Here is a 14,879-nt window from a genome sequence, read left to right as displayed (position 1 = left end):
TCGGATCAGTTGGCTGCGGTCGTGAGGTCTCAGAATCTGCTATGTGAGCCAAAAAGAGTGAAAAGACCACAGAATCGACGGCTAATAACATCACGGAGAAGCTCGCAGCTATTAATGGGGGACTGAGAGACCAGTGTCGGAGTGTTAAAAAACAGCTTGAAATTCTCAATTACCATCATAACCCGGCTACTCCTTCGGCGCCAACAACTCCCTGATAACGACTGTGTTGAGTCTGTTCCTTCCCATTCCCTACAAGGCCACCTGGGTTGGCTGGAAGACTGTTTACTTAGCCTGGCAGGGCGAAGGACACTGTCTCAGCTGAACTATGGACACGCACACCAGAGATGGGCAGTAACGCGTTACTGTAATCCGATTACTTTTTTCGAGTAACGAGTAAAATAAGGGATTACTATTGCAAAAACGGTAATTAGATTACCGTTACTTTCCCGTAGGAACGCTGCGTCACTGCGTTACTAAAACCGTGATTTTTTTTGCGAGAATGTCTCCTGACAGTGACGTAAGCAAGGGCGACGTTTGTGACAACAGCTGTGTGCAGATCAACAATGGATCACATATCGATTGTGGGAGAGAGTATGAGCGTGCAGCGTTTAAAGCGTGGAAGTACTGACCTTACTTTGAGTTTGATTCCATAAAAAGTGACAAAAACATTAGTGTCCGTTGTGCGTGGGAAGAAAACTTCTTTTTACAGCGAAAAAAAACCCCTAAACCTCCAAGCAAGCTCCGAGTGCGCTACCACGTAATGGGAAATTCACAGAGCTGCCATATCCTTCCACTGACCGCTGCGGCACACCTGCACCAGGGTAAACCTCCGCCTACCCTGCTCCTGCTTTACAGGTGAAAATAGAGCAAAAGGACCGCTAGTCTTTGACTTTATTTATTTTCTGCTGTGTTTTACTTGCATCTATTTGAAAGACTGAGTGTAAACACAAAAAAATAAATAAATTTATGTGCTGGAATGTGTAGAAAATAGGTTTAAATATTAAACAAATTTCTTCCAGTCAGTGAATGTTGCATATAATTACATTTTTGCTTGATGCATAAAGTTAAAGGGTTAAAACTAATAAAACAAGTTTTAAAAAGGGACTTTTCCATTTGATTACATTTTGTATGATGGATTATGCAGAAAAAGTAGAATTGGGCTGAGAGATCTATCGCTTCATCACCTATTCAGGTTGTAAATCGTTTTTTTAAAAAGTAACTAAGTAACTAAGTAATTAATTACTTTTGAAAATAAGTAATCAGTAAAGTAACGGGATTACTTTTTGGGGGAAGTAATTAGTAATTAGTTACTGATTACTTTTTTCAAGTAACTTGACCAACACTGACGCACACACATACATATACTGATACTGATAAGCACTCACTGACGCATCACCCTCCCTACCCCGGATCCAACGCCACCTCCAACGTTTACCTCCCCCATGATGTGGACATCGGGTCAGCTGGAGGCGCAGTCGAAAGATTGCAGCGGTCCCAGAGCAGATGTACACACTGGAACTCTTTCCCATGTTGCTGTCTGTGTTTATTGTGTTATGGTGTGTTGATACCTGTGCATTCCTGTATTATCCTTTTGTGTTGCACATTTCAATGTTTTTTTCCCTCGCTACCTGGCCTGACCTGTCTCCCCAATGTAATGTTTGTATTGTATGTACGGTCACCAAGGTCTGTCATCTCGGTTGTGGGCAAAAGACCTGCAACTGACAAATAAAGGCTATCTCATCTCATCAATATATTACACACAATTAAAATAAAAGTCCCCCATTCAGAGTCTGTTCACCTTAATTAAGACTAGTAATTAAAAATAGAGATGAAAAAGGAATATTTGTTTTAATAAACAGCTGACATTACCTGAAACAAACTGATATTTTCACATTTTATTTATTCATAAGGCTAATTTATGTCTAAGTTCTTATTCTGTTGATCTCTTTAAGGTCGACGTTTGACATAAGCAATTAAACAAAACCACATAACCTTTAACATTTTAATGATTCTGTTATACAGACGGGCTTTTCTTTAAAAAAGAATAAAAAGAATAAACATCCACTGAGCTTGCAAAGCATGCATGAAGATATGTACATTTGCATTAGAACGTTTCCCCGCCCGTCACAGCAGCTTTCGAGAGCAGTTCTGTTCAGTGCACTAAACCCAAATCTCCGAGTGTACATGCTGCACGTTTATGGCTCGTTTTCTTTAACACACAATCCTTCACTCTCGTTTCAAAACAAACAGTATCGTTCACATCTCTATATGTTACCTTAATATTCTTTCATGCACATTTTTAAGACATTGAAGTAATCATAAACATCTCTAAGAGTTTGACTTTCTCTTTCTGCTACAGTCTGGTCTGCAGGCTCAATACTGGCTGAACAATCCTTTCTGTGGCATCCATGAGCTTACTTTCCTTTGCAGTGACTCAACCGAAGCACAAGAAAATGATCACAGAATTATAAGTAAACATTATGCTGGATATAAGACATTAACACTCTGTTTTTAAATTGAAAGTGTAAATATATTTTTTTTTTAGTTTTAAAATGAATGTAATGTTTTGAATTATGGATGGATACTGATAAGGATGTAATGATTTATTTCTGATAAATCTCTTGTAAGGTCTCGAGTTCCTTAAAGGTGGAGAAACAAAACTCATACAGTAACCAGAGTTCATAACACTGAAACTTTTAAGTGGCACTTTCCCGGTCGCGGTGTACGTGCAGAAGGCTGATATCAGAACGTGAGCTGCATTTGTGGATATGAACAAATACAAACTAAAATGGCTGAAGGTGTAAGGCAGAAGTTTTCCCCTCAGTAGCACAATGCTGGAGAACCCAAAAATCCCTCCATGTTCAGGATCGGAGATCCTGTGGAGAAATAAAACAGCACAGTAGGAATCGTCTGGAGTTTAGTTCAAACTCCAGACGATTCCATTCTGAGCTGAAGAAGCTTCTGATAGGTTTGTAGAGTCCATGTGAGTAAATTGGTGGCACAGCTGTGGATGCATATAAGGCAAAACACAGAGCCTGTTTCTGTGACATGGGAAAAATCAAGAGATGTCAACCAAAACACCAGGAAAAGAACTGTGGAGCTCCATAAGTGTGGCTCAATTTTGAATACAATTTGGTGCCATTTGCAATTAAGAAATACAGATAGTTTCTCTCTTTACTCTTAAAGTTAACAAATATGTTTTTTATATTTATCAATCTAAAAAAATAAACATTTAGTCTGATTTGATGTTACAATTAAAAAAGTGTTTGTGTTTTGATCTGAAGAGTACATAAATATCTGGTTTCAACTGTATATTTGATGATTGTCAGCACAAAGAGGGAGAGAGAGAACGAGGACAGAACAGATGAACAAGAGCAGGTGAGACACACATGTTAGTCAAATGGTTGTTTACCAAAAGTATCACCGTATCACAGGTCCTCATGTATCTCGTACCTAGTGTTTCTTTTTAGGTTTGTTATTTTTCAAATTCTACATTTATTAAGTTATGGAGGCTTGTTCGCACAACAAGGCTAAATAATTATATAAACTTTTCTCAATCTAAATAGTGGACTTTGGTAGAATTAAAAAAATAAGTGTAGTGCAGGTCTATGATGATTTTTAGTGCTACTATCATCTAGTTCTGATTCTGGTTCTGTCTTGGTTAAGTCCTCAGTAGTCCTGATTTTGAACTGTTGTAGTCCTGTTTTAATTCCGGATCAGTTCTGGGTCTGGTTGAATTGGGGTTTAGTCCTCATGTCTTGATACAGCCCCGATTTTGTTCTGCCTTGCTGCTTAATTAAAAAACTAGTTTAAGGTGTCCTGCACATGTGATATATATTTTTCCCTATATGAAGTCATTCTTTTTTGAACAAAACTCAAAACAGAGCCTATTAATCTTTCAGTCATTTCTACACCCCCCCCCCCCCCCCCCCCCCCAAAAAAAAAAAAAAAATCCCACATGCATACTACCCTTTAGGGCTAAGCCCCGGGTGTTTCAAATGTCTAAAATGTCTAAAAACTCTAATAATAATAATAATAATAATGACAATGACAATAAAATGAACTGTATATCTTCATATTTTGTGTCTGTACGCTCATTTAAATGGGAATGAAGAGTCAGAATCATCAGACTGAGCAGTCTGAAGGAGCGACAGCTGAAGCGAGCGTGTCGGGTGTGTTTGGGTTTGTCTGATGTCAGTGGGAGGAAACAGACCTGCCAAAGACTCTGGCGGAGAGTAGAACTGCCCATCAGATAAAGGACCTGGACCCAGGAGAGGAGCCCTACTTGTATCTATGATGGACTGATGTCCTGAAACACAGAAGGATGAAGGAAGCAGGAATAACTGCATCAGCAGGACATCAATGAGGTTAAAATAACATAACAGTGGTGAAATAACTTTCATTTATCAGGTGAGTAAACACATTTGCAGATTTTGTTCATAGCATATAATTATTAATAATTACCTGTGAAATAGCAACAGGAAGCTGATGCATTACACTTTTTACTCTAACATTATTATAAATAATTATAATATTAACTTCTTATCCCATGCTCTTTTATTTTAAATAAAACAACTGAATAAAATTACTCAGTATGTAGCTTTGAATGTTCACCAGCAGGTGGCAGTGTTTCACCAGAGCGCCTGCTGCTGTTCTTTATCGTTTTCTTGTTTCTTTTTCATTCTCCACTCAGAGGCTCTTGAGTCATAGTACTTGTTTTTTCACATTCTTTTGCTAACTTACAGGAAGGTTTTAAAAGGAGCCTGTAAGGTAAACGATCTGTTGACAGAGATCACAGCAGTGACAGCAGCAGTGCTGCAACAGTAATGAAGGCGCCTTTTTTATTATTAGCTCAATTGAGACTCACTGTTTTCGTCTTCGATCTCCTGAGGCAGGACCTTGAAGTCGAGCAGCCACGTTTCTATCCAGGCCAGAACGAAGGAGATGATGGGCAGCAGGTACCCAAAGGCCCCCTGACTCAGCAGCTACACAAGAAACACACACGTCCCAATATGAATACGTAATTCTACACAAAGCATACAAAATCTGACCATTTAAAATTTAGAAGGTGCAAAAACAAATATTTATTATTGTTAAACAGCAGCAATTACAGGTTTTCCTGTACAGGAAGTTTGCTTCACTTCCTTAAATCCTCATACATGTATGCATCGCCATCGGGGAATATGGAGCAAAGACTGCAGAGGAAAATTAACTCCAACAACAAACTGTCCTCTAAGAGGTTTTTGTGTGTGGACATTGACACCAATACTAAAATAAATAAAGATATTATTAGAAGTAAAAAAACTAAAGTCAGTGCAACATTTTTGTTACAAATAATGAAAATATTAGATGTTGTCAGGTTTCTTAGATCAAAGCTTTAAGTACCACCCTGTTTTCTGAGGTGCTGTTAAGGTGTGTGTGTGTGTGTGTGTGTGTGTGTGTGTGTGTGTGTGTGTGTGTGTGTGTGTGTGTGTGTGTGTTTGTGTTTGAGATTTAGATTACGGATCAACAAGTATGAAATCACCACTTAGCTACCAATCAGTTCTCTGGAAAACTGCTTTACAACAAGTACCTGAAAGATCCCTTTGGACTGCTGTGCCATGGATAGTGGGAGGATCTTTCCATTGATGAGCATCAGTAGTCTAATCAGTTTAGATTCTTAAATTCAACTTCATTTTTTGACTTTTCCCATTTGTCTGCAGAACAATTTCACAACATTTTGAATTTCTCTATAAACATTAATCTCGTTTTTTTCCTTTTGTCTGCAACGCTTGTCCCTAGCATGTCCTCGTCCATGAAAGCATTTAATCTTATCTGAGCAATTCCTCTTGGTCTCCTGTATCACTGCTCATCATTCGACATGCTTTTCCCAGTATATCCACGGCCATTTTTGTATTTATGCTTGTATTTTCTCCCAGACTGGTAAACATCAACAGAGCTCAGCAAAAGAACTTTTAGTTCCTATTTGAACTTTATTAATACAAGTGTTTAACCTTTTCATGTTTATAGTTTTATCTTTCTTTGTAAAGTCAGCTGTTCTGCTGCTCTGTATGTGATTGGTCAGATGCCCCCAACGCCACCCCTTTCATGTAAACAGGCTAGTAGCTAAAATGGGAAACCCTGATTTACCTTATAGAGTTGATAACTAGCGTCATGTGATCACTTAGTCTGATTGACAATGTTGGGATAAGTTAATCAAGATAACAGAAAGATATCTTGAGTATGATGAACAATGAATTTAACTCCTAAATGTGACTTCCTAACACAGAATGTGATGACGTCATACGCTTTGTACTTTGATGTGTGGTGATTGGAAGTGTCTGTGTGGTGCAGCCTGGACAGACCAGACCAGCTGCACCACACAGACACTTCAAACCTCACCTGAGGACAAAAAGCACAAGAACAACAACAAAAAAAGAAAGAAAACAAACCTTAGAAACATGCAGGGTTACAGGAGAAGCCAGCCGTGCAGAGTCTGAATTTAACTCCTATTTATGACTTCCTACCAAAGAATGATGATGGGAGAATTTCGATTTATTTATTAACAGATTTATTACGCATTAGTTTTATGGGTCTGTTCCACTTAAGGTCAGATTGGTGTCTATGAACCAAAATGAGTTTCACACCAAGACTAAACTCGTGTCATGGTTTGCATTATGCAGTGGTTACAGTGGTGACACTTATTAGACTCTGAAGTCTGTGCACCAGTTTTTCAGGGTCCTATAGGTGCAATTGTTGCGACCACTGTAAATGTGACACCATCACAGAAAAATGGTATAAAATCAGAAGAAGAAAGAGAACTCTAATATGATGGCTGCACACCAGCTGGATCATTATAACAACATCACATCACATGAGTAACTTCAACATGACGAGACTTCAAGGACTCCAACAATGTTCATACAGTGAGGATAAATAATGTTTTTTATTATTTATTATAAAAAGGACACAATATAGATATATAAAATGCAGCCAGAACTCCAATAACTAACATGTCCATTAATTTGACACGTTGATTTATATATAATTTCTTTTTCTCTCTTAGCTTTTCAGCTCCACATTTTTGCCATTTCTTCCACACTCAACTCTTTTCTACAAGCTGAGCACACAGTGAAGGTAGGGGAGGGCTGGTGGCATTAAGAGATTTGATTGGGCAATCTAGGGGCCAGTTAGTTCTTTCCTTTGGTGAAAGTTGGGCTCTTCAATTCAGCATGGTACAACTCCAAAGATTCTGCAACATCAAACCCTCTGTCTGCTAATTACATCCAGTTACAAGATGAGCTTCCCGACCCCCTGAACTACAGATGCCCTACATGACTGTTAGGACAACTTATGTATTGCAAGTATGCAGTACTAAGAATAACTTGATGTTTCTGACTTTGCATTATGAATTGTTTATCCACTGACAAACATTTCAAGTTCTACTAAATTAAAAGACAATTTGTGGTAACCTGATTAGGATTCAAAAAGAATAATTAACAACACTTCTTGTAATGGTGTTAAAATCAGCCCAGCTTTTATTTTCATATGCAAAAAGTAAAAGCAAATCAGCCAACATACTGGACACATAATTGTCAATTATACTGTCACCATTGTTACTGGTATTGAAAGCTTATTGATAATTTGTCCAAGTAAGGAATGCCCTCTCACAAATGTCATGTGACAACCTCATTGGCTTACGGAACTGTGATGTCACACACATTTAGAATCTTACCACCAATGTGATCCTTCGATCCTTTGATCCTAAAACCTATAAATAGGGGTGAGACGCAAGAACTTTTAGTCCGTTATTCGCAGCATTTATGTTTGCAGCATTCAAACGAACGTTCGCCAGAGAAGCCCTTTTTGGATCCTTTTCAGAGTCACTGTTAACAGATTCCAACATGTCTCCAAGAAAGCAGAAAAAAAGAGAAAACGTAAAGCCCAGCGCTCCTCTTTGCAATCGAGAAGACGATACGCAACTGCAGAAGATGTGCTTGGAAGAAATGCATGAGGAAAATCTCATGAACAATCACAATACGCGACACCCGCCCCAGCCAGAGTACACCAATTACATCTGGGAAAGTTTTTTTAAACAACGAACGGAGATTATCTTACTGAGAGAGCACTGTGAGAGAAGGACCGCTGAAGCAGATAAACTGTTCAGACAGCTTCTCGATAAGGAAGATATTATAAAGGAGAAAGAAATGGAACTCCTAGACATGCGGGGAAGGATCTTTGAGCTCCAAGCAAAGCTTAATAAAGTACAAGAAAAACCAACAGAAGAAATCCTCCAACAGAAGAAAAACGAGAAAGAGAGGGAAAAAAAGATTCAGGAGCTGCAAGTAAAGCTGGATGAAGCTCTGCAAAAAAATCAAGAACTCCTCCAAGAGAAGAAACAACTGGTCATAAAACTCCAAGGCACTGAGATAAATGAAAAAGTGCTGAAAGGAAGGGTTGAGTTTCTTCGAAAGAAAGCGCAACAGACCATGAAAAAGGAAGATATGGATTGCAAGCTTCAGGACAGCGAGAAACACAAGGAAGCCTTGCAAATAAAGCTTGATGAAGCTCTGCAAAAAAATCAAGAACTCCTCCAAGAAAAAGAACAAATGGACATAAAGCAGCGCAAACTGCAAGGCATGGAGGGAAAGTACAAAGCACTGCAGGCGAAGCTTGATAAAACACTGAACAAAAATAAAGAGTTGCTTCAAGAAAAAAAGCAACTAGAAATTAAACAGAAAGAAACGGACTCCAAGCTTGAAGGCGTGGAGGAAAAATACACCGCGCTGAAAATAAAGCTTGATAAAACAGTGCAAAGAAATAAGGATTTCCTACAAGACAAAGAACAATGGGAAATAAAGCAGAAAGAAGATAAACAAATTCTCCAGGACTTTGGGAGGAAAAACCAACAACTGCAAGACTGTTATAACCAACTGAACTCCAAAACAACTGAGCTGGAGGGGGAAAAGAAAAAAGTGCAAAAACAATGCTCAGAGATGCAGAGTAAGCTCAGTGACATGCTGAGAAAAAACACAGAACTGGAGAAACTTTCCAACAATTTGAAGTGCAAAAACACTGAGGTGCAGATGTTAAAGCAGCAAGTAGAGAAAACAAACAAAGACCTGCAGTGTACACTTCAAGAACTCGAGAGAAGTCAGCAGCTACAAGACGCACACAACAAATTACAACACAGTTATACAGAGATGCACGAGGCAAAGCTTATGCAGGAGGCCAAATGTAAAGAACTGAAAGAAAGGCTGGAAGAAAAACAAGCCAAATTAGAAGAAGTGGAGACAACATGCAGGAAACTTGAGAAGGAAAACACACAAACAATTGATGAGTTACGAACCCTCATCCTAGAGAAAATAGTGCTCGTGGAAAAGATCACGGAAAAGAAGAAAAAACGCTTCCGCTTCTTCTGGAGAAAGAGCACTCCTGCTTTTTCTACTTTTTCTACTTTTCCTTCTGCTGATGTCACCCCGTCTTCCTCCTCCACCGTTGCATCGTAATTTTCACCTTAACTCCTAACACCTGCCCCATCTCCCTCCCCCCCCCCTCTCTCTCTCTTTCACCCTCACCCCCCAACCAGTCCCGACAGTTGACTGGCCCCTCTAGAGCCTGGTTCTGTCATAGGTTTCTTCCTTTAAAGGGAGTTGTTCCTATCCACTGTCGCACCCAGTGCTTGCTCAGAGGGCATAGTTGGGGTTCTCTCTCCTCTCTTTTCTCCTTTCTATCCCTTTCCTTTACCCTCTTCTTTAACCCCCACCCCTCCCCCCTTTTCTATTCCCCCGCTTTTCTATTTCCTTAATAATTAAATAATAAACACAATTGGCTACATTTTAAATGTGTCTGATCAACGTCTTCATTCAAGAATGAATTGTCTTTCTCACGGAGTCATGTGTATTTTGTGTTTTCCTCGGGCTGGTGATCCCCGCGGTCGTTCAGCCCCGGAGTCCAGAGTTTTAGTGTTTTAATCACATTTAGTGTTACATTTTAGATCACCACAATAGGATATCCATAATTTAGGATTCAGGCATTTGTTTTAGTTCAATATCGTAATCATTCTATGACTGAGTAGTTTACAGAAGCTTCAGTCTGCACCAATAACTTCTGTTGGAGCTATTTGTTCTTATTTTTTATTATTTTGAAATTAGTTAAAGTTTGTTGTTAGTTTACTTATATTTTGGGGTTTATTTACAAGTTTATTTGTAGGTTAATATTTGTTTCAATGTTTTGTTTGTTTGATGTTACCTTGTTAAATTAGTCAGTAAAAGCTGTAGGGCCATTTTGTTTCTATAAATAAAGAGACTGGTATAGGACCAGCATGCACTGGGGTGAGCCTATGGTTTTTTTTACTAGAGCAGGAGAAGCAGCAGGACGTAACTAAAAATGGATCTTGTTATTGCTTGCCAAACTGGATAAAATAAACCATAAAAACACGACAACAATCAGCTGTCAAACTGTACAAGAAGTTCACAGTAATGTAAAAGAAGTTATATCACTTTATTTTTAAATGTACGCACTCAGGGTCAGGACTGAAGACACTGATCGAGAAAATACTCTAAATATAAATATTCACCTAAACATTCAAAATTATTCAATTGCATGAAAAGAAATATGAACTCTCTACAATACTGGCTTCTGATTGGTTGAAAAAGCAGGTGCTGAACTTCAGAAGAGCTAAAGCTGCAAAACTGTGTAAACCCAGAGTGGATGCTGCCCTCTGACCTTTCAGAAGTACGATCTTTTTATGAAGACACAGAGGCAGAGTTATTATTCATCACTTTAAAGATGATATTCGTTACATGTTCTTCACTCGTTGTCTAGTAAAGTCCAGAGAATGAGACACATGATTTCAAAACATACAGCTGCATGTTAGAGATCACAGAGTTCTTCAGTCTTATGAGAACTCATGGAGACTAAATGTCAGACACATCAACAGTAAATGTCGTTCCTCCCCCCGTGAGTTTGTGTCCTCCACACTTGTTTACACAAACATCTGAGGTTTGAACAGTGTGCAAAACCACATGTTACAAAGCTGCTGAGCTACTGAATACTGGAATATTTCATTCAATAGCACCATCTGACCAAAGGACAAACACAGAGAGGATTAGAGCGCCAAACTTTGTTTCAAACTGTTTCAGATTTTAGAGGCAAAAAGCAGAATTTCTACCTGGACAAAGAAATCAAAACAGGAGAAAAACAAGCTTTTTACATTTATTCAAAGGCATTATGTGAATGTACTCTGAGCCACAGCCTCCTAAAGTAAAGACATTTGATCATCTAAACCAGACAGAGTCATGTTTTCAGCAGTGTCTGTATCCTCCATATAGACCATGCCATGGTCCACCTAGGGTGACCAGGTGTCTGACTTTATGTGGGACTACACAGCGCTCAGTCCTTGTTTGCCTGTGCCACACACACATTGAGCCAATGTCCAGTTTTTTTATTGACTCTAGTTTCTGTCGATCGGTAGGCCCACAAAAAAACCCTGTACAGGAAGTAGATTTCATCTCTCTGATAAAAGGAGTTCTAATCCCTGATCCTATGAGTCTGACCCAGTAGATAATATTGATATGATCATATTTATGCCTTTGTTGTTCAGGCACGTCCAGAGGGGGGGGGCTATAGGGGCTTGAGCACCCGCCCCTTTCCTGATGGGTGCCCAAAGTGCCCTTTTGTTGAGGCAACTTTTTAAAAAAAAAATTTTCTTTTGTGTGCGTGCGTGCGGAGTCCTGTCTGTGCCCCTCAACAATAATATTTAACTATTAATCACAGTTTTGCTAAATAAAAGGATCTGGCTTGCATCAGTCACATGATCACATTTAACCAATGATCGCCCTAGACGACAGAACGCGCTGGTTACGAGCTGGGAACGAGCTCACAAAGAGCACGCGCATTTTTAGCGGTCCGGAGCTGTATGAGAAACACAAGTTAACTCAGAGACACAGACTGATGCGACAAACCCAGTAAGTAGGTGCACAGCGCACACTGTAGTGTATAGCACACAGGAGTATTGGCTTATTACGTACACGTTGGTAAGCTGTCTTGTTGCAACTGACGAACTGAAACAAACGAGCGTGCTGTGTGTGCAACAGAGCGACAAACATTACCTGTCCTTTTATTAACTGCACAAGTAGTGCTGGTCACAGCTGCTGGCTACCTGTGTAAGGCTGTCATGGGTCTGTAGCTCTGTCACCGTTTTAGGGAACATATTTAGTTTTAAAGTATTTAGAACATATTTAGTTTTAAAGTAAGTTTCCGGGCTTTTCCTGCCTTTCTGGAGGGATTATATTTCACTAAAAAACGATCTAATATGCATGTCCACATAATAATTATTATAATTATAATATATTAAAACACACACGCTGTATTTTAAAGAACATACATTAAGAAGCAGATTATATTAGATTTATATTTTAAATAAGACAAAAGTTGGATTTTACAGCAGTAAAATTATTGTATCTCTACAGTTTAAAAATGTAATAAGCTTTGCCCTGCACAGAGTGGATAGTGAAACAAATGGAATCATCATAATGACATTATTTCATATTTATTACTTCCCCATCCAGATCCCTCAGGTCATCTGGATCCGGTCTTTTATCAGTTCCCAGAGTCAGAACCAGACACGGAGAAGCTGCATTCAGCTTTTATGCTCCTTATATCTGGAACAAACTCCCAGAAAGCCTCAGATCAGCTGAAACACTCAGTTTATTTAAATCCAGGTTGAAGACTCACCTGTTCTCAGCTGCATTTGAATAAAGCACCAAATCCACACTTTAAGCTTAAATTTCAAAACTTACATTTAACTACTGATTTTATCTACTGTTCTGATTTTATCTGTTTTGATTTTATATACTGTTGTTTGTTTGTTTGTTAATTAGTTAGTTAGTTTATTTGCTTGTTTTATTCAATTTTAAATCATGCTTTTTATTTGTTCTTGTTTCTAATGTCTCTGTAAAGCACTTTGAATCACCTTGTTGTTGAATTGTGCTATACAAATAAATTTGCCTTGCCTTGCCTCCTCATTGCTTTATTATTGTAGCTCTAGTAATAAATAATAATGTAAGGATTCTGGATCAGCACCATGATGCCCATAGTATATACAGTATTCTGAAGAAGGTCTAAAATGTCACTGTGTGTGCGTGCATGTGTGTGTTTTATTTAGATGGATTTAAAAAAAAAATATTACTCATGATATAACATTGTCCAGACATGCCTAGTAAGGACATGAGGAGGAAACATATCTATATTTAAACATATCTATATTTACATATCTATATTATTGCTAATATTTACTGCAATATATCTATATCACTAAAGCACTTCTGGATGGATGCAAACTGCATTTCGTTGCCCTGTACCTGTGCATGTGCAATGACAATAAAGTTGAATTATATTCTATTCTATTCTAAACAGTAGGAGCTGTGTGAGGCTACTAAAGGCAGGGCTATAACATTTTTCTGTCATCATTTTATTATAGATTAAGTGCAAGAGTTGTTAGGTGTGGATAATTAGATTATAGTTTATTGCAATAGCAAGTTGTGCCTTGTTCTCACATAGCAAGTGGAGAGTGATATATGAAATGATGGGATGGAAGGAAGAAGAGAAGCAAAGAGTGATTCATAGGCAGAGCCTAAATTATTTCTCACAGTTTTTTGTTGCCTTATGGTTCCAAGCGCTGTCACCAATCTTTGCATTTTGTTATTATCTCATGACACTTGTTTAATCAGCTACCATCTCTCCTATGGACTTTTTAATGTCTACAGTCTCAGATCAACATAGCCCTGCCCTTCCCATATTAGATTCTTGATGAATGTGTGTTGTTGTTATTCAGCCTGGTTCAATGTGCCCCTTTTTAACTTTGAGCACCCGCCCCTTTAAACCTCTCTGTACGGCCCTGTTGTTGTTTCACAAAGGGTTAAAAACATTCACAGGTTGGACTGTGGTTCTCCTTTTAGCGTCTCTGCTGGAATTTTAACTGTGAACCTCTTAGATCCAAACTTCTGAACTGCTCATCTCACAGAGGACAAAAGGGAAGAACCCCAAATCTCTTCTTCACCTCACTTTTATACCTGCTCACCCTTTCTCCCCCCTTCCCTCAGTGGACGCCACATCTTCATACTTGGGCCAATCAGGTTGTTGACATTTGATCATCTGATGTGCACCCACATCTCATCTCTCTCTCTCTCTCTGACTTACAAGATTTAACACAAAGTTTAAACTTTAAAATCACTTCATTACATTTTCTTTGTTATTCTTAACACAGAAAATTCACATTCAAAAACTTAACACAGAATAAAACAGAGTAGCCAGTAGTGGGACATGGTTCCAGCAACTCTGATGGTGACTGCCCGTTTGAAGCTGAAGCTCCGGCACGTGTGTCAAAAAATCAACACACTGCTTCAGAAACGCTGTGCTGAGGCTTGGTTTGACTGAACAGAGTCACGTGATCAATGGCGTCTGAAGCTTCATTCAGCACGTCACTGCTTCAGTACCTGATTCAAAGATTTATTGAAATCATTGGTGGGATTTGTGCCGTGTTTTGGTGATTTTGTGAGAGCGAATCAGTGTGTGACATAATTATAGACATGGAGCCAGGAAGAGAGGACGCTCTGCCTGTTCCTGAATAAAAACCAGTTCATCAGCATTTCTGCTCCCAGGTCTAAAATGTACATAAGAAATATGATATACACATAATTATAATGATATAACTTATAGTATATTATATATAAACGTACCAGTCTGCTGGTTAATTACATAATCAGGTGGAGGCAGTGACCTCACAACCTCCTATAAGCTTTAAGTTAAGGTTACTTTATTTATACCCACAGGTAAATTTGCTTTACAGAACAATGATAGCATTTGGCCTCCCTTCACAAACACACACACCTAATGAA

The sequence above is a fragment of the Copadichromis virginalis genome, linkage group LG18 (genome assembly GCF_057382275.1).
Source record: "Copadichromis virginalis isolate Kocher_CV1m ecotype Utaka linkage group LG18, C_Virginalis_male_GT1.1, whole genome shotgun sequence".
NCBI lineage: Eukaryota > Metazoa > Chordata > Actinopteri > Cichliformes > Cichlidae > Copadichromis > Copadichromis virginalis.
The sequence above is the reverse complement of the archived record's forward strand: the minus strand, read 5'-3'. Positions refer to the sequence as shown.